The sequence below is a fragment of the Triturus cristatus genome, chromosome 2_1 (assembly GCF_964204655.1).
Source record: "Triturus cristatus chromosome 2_1, aTriCri1.1, whole genome shotgun sequence".
NCBI lineage: Eukaryota > Metazoa > Chordata > Amphibia > Caudata > Salamandridae > Triturus > Triturus cristatus.
Genome location: NC_140581.1, coordinates 737829810 through 737842653, shown reverse-complemented (window position 1 = coordinate 737842653; position 12844 = coordinate 737829810). Strand labels below are relative to the sequence as shown.

At 47.5% G+C, this 12844-nt stretch overlaps 1 protein-coding gene across 1 annotated transcript in view; it reads right to left on the bottom strand.

Annotated features, from left to right (window-relative positions):
- Positions 1–12844, bottom strand: part of SNX2 (sorting nexin 2) — a 556635-nt gene that overhangs the window by 192018 nt on the left and 351773 nt on the right. The gene's annotated exons all lie outside the window — the stretch shown is intronic.

Genomic DNA, 12844 nt, shown 5'->3' with positions numbered 1-12844 from the left:
AAACAATCTGAAATAGAAATCTGAGAGATTTATTGCGATGAAACTTGGAGTGATATTGTAGTACAGCTGGATGATCATGCTGAAGCACGACACGGTTTACCTGCATAAAAGAGGCACTTGACGAGGGGAGCCAATTGGTTTGGTGAAAGCTCAATTGAATCTTCATCTTGAGTATGTCTGAGAAACTATAGAGCTGAACAAAGAATACAGTAAAATAGCCTTGGAGGCCAAGGCACAGGCTCAAAATGGATTGACATGGACGTCATATTAAGCTCTAAAGACAAGAGGAAGGGAGATTAATTTATTAACAGTTTTGGCTTTTAACCTGGCTAACAGAGTCCCATTAGATTTATGGGAACGATATTTAATTTTTATAAGTTGACATGCATGGAATTTCCCATTGATTATTGTTCCTAACAATACTGTTCAATGGGCCACTAGAAAAAAGCGTAGAGAAGTTTAGGTCAGATGGAGCCACAGGGCTTAACCTCTACCCTCTATAAACATGCCACTATTTTTCAGTCTTCGTGGCTGCGCCTATTGTACAACAGCTGCTTTAGGACAGCAGCAATTTTCGAGCCATGACAGAGTTCAATTCCACAGCAGCTTTTTAATAAAGGTTGCACTGAAGACCCCAAAAACAATAAAATGATCACCCTCATTGATTCAGAAGCCAAACACTATGCAAATGTGCTATCAGATGATCTGCCAGTTTGAGCCAATAACAGGCAGTTTTTTCCCTGGTATCAGTTTTCTGAGAGCAGGAAGGAGAAGTAGACAATTCTTTTAGCTTTCTATGCTGACAAACTCGCACCAAAACATTTTGTAACCTGATCTACTCAAGATTGTAAGACAGTTTTTTAGAATATCACATTTGGTTTGGTGTGGAGAAAGTTACCTAAGTGGTGGTCCTTTGTGCTATTCAATGTTTATACCAGAATTCATGGGTTCACATTAAATTACTTAATAATTGTCTGCATGTAAGAACTTTTACACCAATAGAGATCTTGAGCAAAAGTGAGTACTTACAACCCCTGTTTTTAGCCTCTATTTGGCAGATGAAAAAGTTACTTACCTTCTGGAATGATCTTTCTGGTGGATACTTCATCTACTTGCAGATTCCTCACCTTTTGAATATCCCAGGCTGCAGATTAAATCAGGAAACTTTTCAATAGCTCATTATGCCAGCAGTGGGAGCTGGCTCCATTTCAGCACCGTCCTCTAGGTCTTCACTAGAGCCATAATGCAACTCGATCACCGCACTGGCATAAGTTTCACATTCATTTTCCTTTTTTACAAGCCTCTGAGACAGATCAGATCAGGACCACAGCAGGAACAGACAGACAGATCAGGACAACAGCAGGTACAGACAGACAGACAGATCAAGACAGACAGACAGATCAAGACAGACAGACAGACACACACACACACACACACACACACCCACCTCCCCTCTCCTCCCCTTATTAAGAAGAATTATCTGATAACCAGCCATGAAACAGGGCGGCAGGTGGGTGGATGAAGAATCTGTAGGTAGACACAATCCACCAGAACGATCATTACCGAAAGTAAGCAACTTTATCTTCTGATGGATACTTCTACCTACAGAATTTTCAACTTTTCACTAGATTTCTCAAGCAGTACCCAACCTGAAGGTGGATGGATGGCTGGATACACCAAAAAATCTTGAAGAACTGAGCAAGCAAAATGGTCTTCATACCTCACTTCACAGTATAAGTAATAATGCTAGACAAAAGTGTGAGGAGAAGCCCAGGTTGCCATTTTCAGACTGCTACCTCTCGCTAGAGCAAATGTGGAAGAATTGTATGTCTTCTGGCAGTTCTTTATGGGCCAAATTGATGCACAAAATTATCCACCTTGATAAAATCCTCTTGTGCGCTGCCTTGCTTTTCATTTTTCTGACATAACTGACAAAGAGTTGGTCATCCAGTCTGAATTCATTTGTTCTATCCACACTGAGGCGGACTGCTGTTTTGGGGTCTAGGCTGTGGAGTCTCACCTCTTCCTTTGTGACATGTGTAGAAGGAAAGAAGGCTGGCAGGGTGATGGATTGTACCAGGTGAAATGGGGTAACCACCTTTGGCAGGAAGGCAGCCCTGGTTCGGAGAAAAAGCTTCTTAGGAAAGAAAAAAGTGAAAGAAGTTCTACACGCAACGCCTCCAACTCACTAACAATCCTTGCTGTCTTGATTCAAAAATAGTTACATAAGAAGTAGCAAATGGCAACTGTGTAAGGGCTGAAATGGGAGAACACATTAAAAACTTTAAAACAATATTTAGGTTGAACTGAAACACTACAAAGAGTGACAGAGGGAACTGGTTTGTGAGACCTTTCAAAAACGTCATAACAATGAAGCTGTGAAACGGCTAGTCAGGAACACAAAGCAATTGCAATAAAGCTGCTAAGTAGCCCATAACCATATCCACTGCACATCATTGCTGAGCTGATGATCGTGTTGAAACGCGCACCATCAGGCAAAAGGGCTTGGAGACGGTTTACTGAGCAGTCTGCACACCATTTTACAAACCTGGTCAATCTACCTGAACACACCGTTTTGCTGGAGTGTCTTAGGGCACATAAGAGGACATCCACCACTTCAGGAGGTAAAGAAGATGAATTCAGGTTACCTCACTCAATCTTAAGGCATAAAGAAGTAGGTTCTGGAGGTTGGGGTGCATTCCCTGCCCTGGCAATTGCAAGAGGAGGACTGCCCTGTGAGGCTGATGGAGCAAACGACACAGAGAGGGTGCATCAAGTCTGTATACCACACTCTTCGTGGCTAGTACGGCGATATGAAGATAACTTGGAGCCCGTCAAGGCAAATCTTTCCCACGATCTGAAAGATCAAAGGTATGAGAGGAAACGTGTAGTGAAGTGGAAACTTCTAACACAACAAGTCCTCCAAGACTCCCTGCAGCAGATACTGGAGGGAACACCACTTCGAGCAGTGAGTATTGGAAGATTTCCTGGTAGGGTAAAGATGTATTGGACTACCTCCAGGTATAGGCACCACTTGTGATTGGTAAGGTAACACCGACTGAGACTACACGTTTGTACACTGAGTGCACAGGCTAGGTGGCTGGCTATCAGCCAGATCAGGTCCTCCTGAGGCCAGGACCGGAGCCATAGAGCTTCTCGGTAGAAAAAAATGCTTCTCTACTCCTCTGTTTATTGATGTATCTCATCGCTGTAGTATTGTCCATTGAGATCGACCGGCTGCAAAGTGAAGGGAGGAAGGCTTTGAGAGCCAGCTGGATCACCAGTAATTCCAAAAGATTAATGTGGAACATTTAATTTTGTGGAAAAAGCTATCCTCTGACCTCCATCTCCTCCATATGAGCCACCCCATCTTATGGTGGAAGCATCTGTGATAACTGGTGTCCCCATTTGTGGGGGTTGGAATCGCCACCCTGGAGATAGTATTCCTTCCACACTCCACGTCTGCAAGTCCACTACAGTGTCCCTGGAAATCATGACAGAGGCTTCAAGATATTTGTTGTGCTGAACCTATTGTCTGCAGAGCCACCACTGGAGGGGCCTCAACTGCCTGTGTGAGTGACCAACAGAATGCCGAAAGCAAGTAGCCCTTGCTAGTGCAAGATTGTCAAGACTGGTACGTGTGCCCTACTCTAAGACATCAGAATTATAGCCTGAACGTACTGAAACCACTGTGTAGGGGGGAGAAGGCTCAATTTGATGTGTTGTCCAGTATTGCCCCTATGAACCGGATGCACTGAGTGCACCACGTGGGTTTTGGCAGGTTTATGTTAAAGCCCAGATCAAATAGCAACATGTGCGTGGTCTGCAGGTAGTGCAGCACCATATCTGGTGAGCTGACTTTATGACAGAATTCCTGCCCTTCTGAGATGGGCCTCTACCGCTGTCATCATCTTTGTGAAGGCTTGTGGTGCTGAAGTCAGACCAAAAGGTAGGATGGCAAGTTGGTGGTGTTGAGATCCCACAGTGAAGGGTGCAGATGGTTTCTGCATGACCACTGGATAGGAATGTGGATATATGTAACCTGCAGGTCAACAAAGATCAGCCAACTATCCAATTCCAGGGCAAGTTGAATCTGAGCCAGTGACAGCTTTTTGAACTTTTTCTTTTTGAGAAACAAGTTCAGAATCCTGAGGTCTAGGTTAGGACAAAGACCTCGGTCCTTTCTGGGGATAATGAAGTACTGCGAAAGCACAACTGGCCCCGTTCCTTTTCTAGTACCAAATCTTACCCTCCTTACCACAATTTGCAAAACCCACTGGTCTAGAGTAATGACTTGTGGGAAGGACACCCATCCTCCAACAGGCTCCATGTGGTCTGACAAGAGGGGACTAGGTCTGCTTCGCTGACGTACTTCGAAAGGTGGAGGAAGAGAAGGAGGGAAGGCATGGTAGGGCTCTTGTTCTTCCTTTGCCCCAGCTCTAAATGTTCTGTACAGCAGGTTTGTTTGTGGTTATTGCTGTTGAAAGGATTGCTGCTGACAATTATTAAGGAAAAACATTGAGAACCCACAAAATCTCTTAAATCGTGGAATTTCCTTTCACCTTTCTAAAGAGGAGTCGGCCAACGCCACTAACAGATGAGAACCATCAAAAGGTAGGTCCATGAGTATTGTCTGGAAATACTCATAGAAACTGGAATTCATCAGCCATGCTGTCGATGCACAGAAATAGACATCCCCAGTAGCCCTGACAACAGAGTCTGCAGTGTCCAGGCGCAACGGGATCACTTGCTTTGAAGCAGCTTGTCCATCCCCTATTAGCTCTGAAAAGTGGGCTTACAAAAGAACCAGAAGGTTAGGCAGAACTGCTTGTGCCATGTCCGAGAGAGCGTGCACGTAAAATCAGTTTAGCAATTTGAAGGCCATGCTGTCTGCTGAAAGGTATTCTTCACTTAATGTTCTATCTTTTTTGAATTGCCTATCTGATGGCAGAGTAGGGAAATGTCCTGGGTATAATTTCGAGGAACAAGATGCTTGAACAACCAGGCTTTCCAGCAATAGATGAGAAGAAAAGTAAGATGGGTCCCAAGGGGCCAGCCTACAGAATCTTCCAATCGTTCTGAAGAATGCCATGGAAGATATGGGCTTTTCCTAAATCGCAAGGATGGGTTCTGTGAGAGCTAAAGGGGTAAAAGGGATAAATGTGTTCAAAGGGGAGCAGGGGCTCCACGGTATGTTATGTACTATGCAGGACCGCTGTAAAGACGTTGGCTTTGGTGTCAGTGGTTAGAAGCTGGAGTTCCAACATCTCCGCCACTTTCTTTATCACCGAATGGTAAGTGGTGACCTCAAGCAGAGGTAATCAAGTAGGGGAATACAACTCCCTTTCTGGTGATGTATCCAATCCACTTGCGTCCTTTGGCCATGCAATATTTGGGTCCAAAGCAACTAATTGCCCATCGCCACCATCCATGTCCTGGTTGGAGTCTTCATAAAGATCAGAATTCCCCAAAGAAGCAGCTCCCTTCTTCCATAAGTCACAGTGCCTCCCGGCATGAGCAGTGTTGAGGAATCTGAGGTGGGGACAATGCTTCTGGCGGGGTCAGCTGTGGTGCTGGTTGTGGACCCGGGGACTTGAGTTGCGCTGCCGGTGGCATTAAGTGTGGTGCTGGAGGAGTAGCTGATGTGCCGGAGATGTAGTCGGGTCCGGGAAGATGAAGATCCAGACAGATCCTGCCAGCTGCAGCACGAACCTGGAAGCGTCACAGTAGTCATGTTAAGCACAGGATCAAGTCACTGGTAGCCATGGGAGAAATGGAGTGAAAGGAGCCAGTTGGTACAGCCGGGGAAGGAATCAGAAAGTGTATCCCATTGGACACATAGAGCCTAGGTGCTCTAGAGGGAACAACGTTTCTTCTGAACAGGTCATGCGTGGCATTAAGAAGTGCTGCATGATCCGTTCCAGGGGTGGGAAATACTGGGAATGGCTGACCAGGCTGGAGTCTCGGGGTGGGCACCCCAGGTGGGAGCGCCTCAAGGATCAGCATCGGGTCTGATGGAACTGCAGGTGCTGAATCCTCTGTGGTATCGTTCACTACTCCTGCCTCTGATGTAGATGGTTGAAGGAAGAGGAGGGGGCCTTGGCAATTTACGTTTGGAGTGGATTCACTCAGATTTGAGTTGCCTTCTTTTCATGCATGTACTTCGATGGTAACAATTCCAGCCTCATCAACCTCGCCCTGGACTTCTGTTGTCCTCTGCGCTCAACCCTTGAACGGGCCATAAACCACTGGCCTCCCTCTCTTTAACTGCGATGTATACTGCGACACATCATGGTTGGATCCCAATCACCACAAACAAATTTCGTGATGGGCATCGTTCCTACTCAATCCCTGCACGGTTTGAAACCCAAATTTTGAGGGTGAAATTTTTAGAGAAAAATAGAACTGCACGTTGAACAAGGTAGAATTTTAGTCAACATCGCAGACAATATCCTGAGGAGATTCACGGTACAGATTTGCTTTGATGGAGTGGAGAAAGTGAGCAGATGTCATAGCGCCGACTGGGAAGCTTTATGGCTGCAATGGTTTTACAGGGATGATGCTTCTGGCTTCGAAGTGGAGCCAGCGTCCTCTGCCGGCGTGAAGAGCTATTGAAAGATTTTCGGATTCAGTTCGGCACCAGGGATATTCAAAAAGTGTGGAATTTGCAGGAAGAAGTACTCATCAAAAATGGGAGATACGCCGGCTAATGATAGATCTTGACCATCCAAAAACAAAACAGCTGCAATTATCTATATATCTATATTTATCTATCTAGTTTAAAAAGTGTTACTATATTAAACTTGTGTCAGTGTGCAATTGCTGTTAACACATTTGACAGGCTAAGAGAATTATTATAGCAAAACATTAAGGGCAGTGAACCCAATTAATTTGAATGTGATAATTTTTGGCAAATGACTTATAAAATTAGGGAAGTGGTTGTTTCTGAGGGATGAGTCAACTAGCAGGGTGCCGAAAAAACAAATATCTGGGGGTTTGTCTTTATGATCAGGAAAGCAATAGGCTCATTTGAGCAATAGGAGACTCAAGTCTGCGTCTTTAACACTTGTAATCTTTCGTCTATGGACTGGACTAGCTTTGGAAGCTCATTTTGAGGTACGTTTCTATGGTCCTCAGTTATGTGAATGAGGCTTCTTAGGGGAGATTAGGTCCCTATTTATACCTAGTGCAGTGCAATTTGTTAAGAAGACTGAATCGAATCTCCTCACTTGAACATCTGAAGCTCAGAGATGCCTCGAGTTTGGCCTGTTGAATTTGGAATGGCAGCAAATGGTTCACTACTTAGGTGCCAGTACCAGAACTAAATTGGTAAGCCTACCTCTTTAAAAGCGACATTGTTGAAGGTGCTGTGAACTCAGAAAGAATGAAGAAGTTTCTGGGTTACCTGCTTGTACAACGTGCAACAGGAATTAAAGATAAAGCAACCTTGGAATTCAGACCAGTCTAATGACACATCCAGGTATTGAAGAAAGCCACAAAACATTAATTGTCAATAGATTTGCTAATAAGAAAGTGACCATCACAGTTGGATGGCTCTCAGCACTTATGCACAGCTGAAACCTCAGAGTTAGTTAACTCTATCGTTCAGTGCACGCACCAAGCTCCGCTTTTTAAAATTGAGAATGGGGGTGATTCCATTGATTTGCCATCTTCCCAAATGGAAAATAGACTGTGCCCTGGAAACATGCCGGCTCTGCATCCAATATAGGGAAGATCTACTGCATGTAGTATGTTTGTGTCCTAACCTCTTGAAGGAAAGAAGGGCTAGTCTACGGATGGGCTGGATCGACAAGGAGGTCAGATCGTGTAGAGGCGCAGTGTTGGCCTGCTTTGATCCTCGGAGTACCAGCCTAAATTGTTCACTGGTTAGGTTCATGGATCGAGCTGCAAAAAAACTAGAGGAGGGGAACTGCTCAACACTTCCTCTGCCTGAGACTCAGAACCCTTGCTTTATTGCAATAGCTGTTGGACAAACTCCTTTTGCGGAGCAGTCAGGTATATGAATCAGTTTTTCGAAAAAACAAAACAAAATGGCCACTGGAAGGGGAGCAGCCCATAGGTTAGCTAAATCTGCTGAGCATCTCAAGCGCTATTTTAACTAGGACTACAGTTTTTGTTTAAGGGAACACCATTATAGGATTTATGGACAGTGCACTTACAAGAGAGTTTTATAAGTTGGGATGTCGGGTGCTTTTATCTACAGGAACCAGGGTTTTTTTTTAAACAAATTTAAATACTGTAACAGTTTTATTTGCTGTGTTTGCAAAGGTTTTAACAACTCATGCAATAACGTTTCTACCTTCCAGTAATCTTTGAAAGTGACCAGACGTTCTTATAGAAGCATAGTCACCAAATGTATTTCTCATATGTTTTTTTTTTAAATTCTTTTTATTGCCATTTATTACAGTTGTTACACATTTGTATTTATCCGCATTAACATGATACATTTATGTCCTATCAGCTAGTATCATTATAGGCATTTACAATTACTTCAAGTTCCTGTAGATGCTGTATGCGCTATAGCAGATGTTTGCCAAGTAAAGAACAAACCGGGGGGGAGGGGGTGGAAATCAAACTAGGGATCGTCATGGAGTTTTAGGTGGTACAGCCAGACTAGGGCACGCATGGTCCCTCAAGTAACTAAGTGGCGGCACAGTTGCATCTCCCTACGGAGAATGGGTCGTGGTGGTGGGGCGGGAGCCCAGCAGTCCCCGGATGGGTGTGCATTATCAGGAGGGGGCTCCAGCTGTGTGGGCTTGCACCGTAGACCGCTGTGTGGCGTTGGGGGTTGTCGCACTCGTGATCGTGTCATCCTGGGACTGAATTTGTGTAGCAGAAGCGCCCATTCCAGGGATATTGAGGTTTTTCGTATGCCTTTCGCTTCCTCCTCCCGCAAGGCATCCTCCTCAGCTGCAGCCCATTTGAGCACCGCCCACTCCCATGCTGCAATCGGGAGGCCTGAAGGGGAGTGCCAATGCATAGCTATGCAGCGTTTAGCCAGTAGGTGCGCTAAGGAGACAAAACGTATGGGCACTTTGTGATGTTTCCTCCGGCCGATTATTCCCAGCGTGCAACACTCCCATGTGGCCAGATGGGGGAGTCCGGTAAGATCGTGGAGTTTCGTGTGGATAGATGACCAGTAGGTCTGGATATCAGGATAGGCCCAAAACATATGGTGGAAATCTGCACCTTGCGCCTGACAGCGAGGGCAAAGGAAAGTTGTATCAGGATAAAAACGCTGCAGGCGTGTTGGTGTCAAGTAGGCCCTATGCAGAATGTAAAATTGTATATTCTTGAAACGGGCATTCCTGGACACTTTTTTGGGGAATTCGAGTGCCCTTTCCCACTCATTATCATGGAATGCCCGTCCCACCTCCCCTTCCCAGAGAGTCCGAAGGGGTTCTAGTAATGGAGGTGTCAATTCCCTAATTGATTTATACTGCCATGTGGTGAGGTGACCGCCCGCTCCCATTCGTAATATCGTGTGGAGGACTGGGTGTGTGGGGGGCTCCCCTAGTGTAAGATCGAAGTCCGGTCGGTAGTGGCTGAGGAGTTGACGGTGCCGCAGAAATTGACCTGGGGGGAGGTCATAGTCGTCAATAAGTTGTTGGAATGGCCTCAGTTGTCCCTCTTTGAATAGTATTTCTGCTTCGGTGACATCCCTGGATGTCCATTCCCGGAGCATGGCAGGAGTTAAGAATTGGGTGTTTTCAGGCCAGCCCACCAGTGGCAGCAGCGGTGTATACGGGGGTCGGTCTGGTGTCATGTGGTGTATGCGCTGGATACATTTCCGGGCTACTTCCACCTGGAGGGGACGGGTCCCTGTGGGACGGGATCCCGGTATGAGAAGGCGGCGCAGTTCCGGTTCTGCCACTCGGCCCGCGACTGTGTATGTTTCGGACGTGTACCTGTCAGCCGTCCAGTAGGAGAGCCATTAAAGCTGCGCCGCCAAGAAATAGGCCTCAAATGATGGGGCTCCAAGGCCCCCTTGTGTCGTGGGTAGTTTTAATTTTGCCAGTGCGATCCTGTGTCGGCCTTTGCCCCATATCAGGGAGCCAAGAAGTGCGTCCAAATCTTTAAAGAAGGAACGGGCGGGATTACTGGAAGGTTGGTAAAATAATAAAGTAGTCGTGGAACCAAAATCATTTTTGCGAGAGCCACTCGGCCAATCGGGGCCAGCGGGAGATTCCGCCAAAACCCGATGATGGATCGTATACTGGCGAGTGTCCTTCGATGGTTACCCTCGAAGATGTCGGTGGGTGAATGATCTAGGCGAATCCCCAGATAGCGAGGGGCCTCCGCGGTCCAGCTTATTTTCTGGTCACCAATCCAGACCTCCTGAGGGGTAGCATTCGGATGTAGGGGGTACACCGTAGATTTATCCCAGTTCACCTTCAGGCCCGAGGCGTCGGCAAATTCGGTCAAGGCGGTCCCTAGTAGAGTGAAATCTGCTGCGATGTCCCGTATATACAGGAGAAGGTCATCGGCATACAGTGATACACAGTGTGTGGTTTCTGCAAGCGGGATGCCCCAGCCCTGTCCCTCCCGGCGGAGACGGATAGCTAAAGGTTCAACAGCCAGCGCGAATAACAGGGGTGAGAGGGGGCAACCCTGTCGTGTACCCCTATGTATCGCGAACTCCGGGGAGACGTGGCGTCCAATGCGGATTCGGGAAGTGAGTTTAGTATATAGAACGTGGGTGTAAGCTATGAGTTTGGGACCAAGACCAGCCGGCCGGAGAACCGTGAACAGGTACTGCCACGTTAGGGTGTCGAAAGCCTTTGAGGTCCAAGACCAGGTACGCCGCTCTGGGAAAGCGATCGCCGATCTGATCCTGGATGTGAAAAAGACGGCGTATGTTCTGCGAGGTATTCCTGCCCGGGACAAATCCGCACTGGTCTGGATGCACCAGCGGACGCACGATCTGGGAGTATCTCTCCGCCAGTATTTTCCCCAAGATTTTACAATCGGCTGTGAGAAGTGTTATAGGCCGATAAGAGGCTAAAAGTTGGGGGTCATGGTTGGGCTTCGGGAACGTTACGATCACCGACTCTCTCATGGACCTGGGCAGTTTGCCGGTTTGCAGTGCTGTGTCCAGCACTGTCAATAAACGGGGGGTCAGCTGGGAGGCGAAGGTGACGTAGTACTCCAACGGAAACCCATCCAAGCCTGGGGCTTTGTTGCGGGCCAGGGCACGTATGGCATGTGTAATCTCAGAGGTTTGTATCTTCGCATCTAGGTCCGTCTTATCTGCGTCAGATATCTGGGGGAGAGGGAGGGGGTCCAGGAAGTGATTGACTGCCTCTTGACTCCATGACAGAGGGCCACTGTAAACAGCTGAATAATATTGATGGAACGCCTGAAGGATCTCGTCCTGGGATTGTACCAGGGTGCCATGATGATTAATTATTGACGTGATGGGCTGCACCTCCGTGTCTTGTTTAGCTAGCCACGCTAATAGTGTGCCCGTTTTGTCGCGATCTTTATGCATTCGGGTCGCGTAGGCCCGAAAGTTGTAACGCCGTAGGTCCGCGCATGCTACCTGGTACTCTGATTTAGCATGGGCGAGTTGTGCCGCCGCCGCCACCGATTGGTCGGTGGTCTTTGTGGCATTAGCGAGCCGCTTTTCCGCTTTGTCGAGGGCCTGCTCCAGGGTACGTTTCGCCCCGGCTCTCTGTTAAATGCATTCCCCTCTGGCCACCACCTTAAAGCTGTCCCATTCAATTAGGATTGAGGATGCGGTCCCCGTGTTGTGGGTAAAGTATTCTTAAATACTACGTCTCTGCCCGTGCGTGAAGACTGGGTCCGTCAGACAATCTCGTGATAGGCGCCATGTGGGGACAGGGGGATGTGGGGGTCTCCATTGAAGGCTTAAAAGATGTGCATCATGATCGGAGACGACCCTACCTAGGTAATCTGTGTGACATACCTGCGGGAGTAGTGTTGCTGTACATAGGAAACGGTCCAGCCTGACTCATAGGTTGTGGGGGACGGAGTGGAAGGAGTACATACGCGTTTGAGGGTGGTGTAGTCTCCATGTGTCCGTGAGTGACCAGTGTGCGACCCATGTCTTGAATCTCTCTATTTGTCTTTGAGTGGGGGAATGCGGGAGAGGGGGGTAGGAACGGTCCAGTCCTGGGTCCAGAATACAATTGTAGTACCCCCCCCCCCCCGAGTATCCAAGGTACGTGTGTGAATTGGGCTAGGGTTTTCGTGAGTCTGTCCCAGAATTTGTCTTGTTCAACGTTCGGGGCGTATATGCTTCCCAGTAGGACGGCCTGACCATCCAAAAGTCCCTCCAATAGGGCAAATCTGCCCTCCCCGTCCACCACCCGTCTGAGCTCCCGGAACGGAGTTCCTGGACGAACCCAGATCAGCGCCCCGTGGGAAAATGATGAGTAAGTTGTCGCACATATAAGGCCGCGCCACTTTGCGTGCACCCTGCCCCCTTCCGCTACATTAAGGTGGGTTTCCTGTAAGAAAAGGATGGACGCTTTCTGGCGCTTCGCGTAGGCATAGATCGTGTAACGTTTGCGTGGGGTGTGGAGGCCACGTGCATTTAGTGTGAGTATGTTAACGTCTGCATTTTTCGCTAACGTCGCCATGTGTAGTGTATGTTGTGTGTGGGTCGGGTGAGATGCCCGCCAGAGTGGTCGGTAGATGGTCTCCTAGGGATTCGCTGCGCGTTCGAAGAAGAGGAGAGATGAACCTGGCAACTCGAGTGTTCGGCTGTGTGGGTCCATGTCGAAATGGGACATATATGAACTGGGATACAAACAGCGTGCAAGGGTTCGGGAAACAGTCCCAATGCAAAGGACTCATC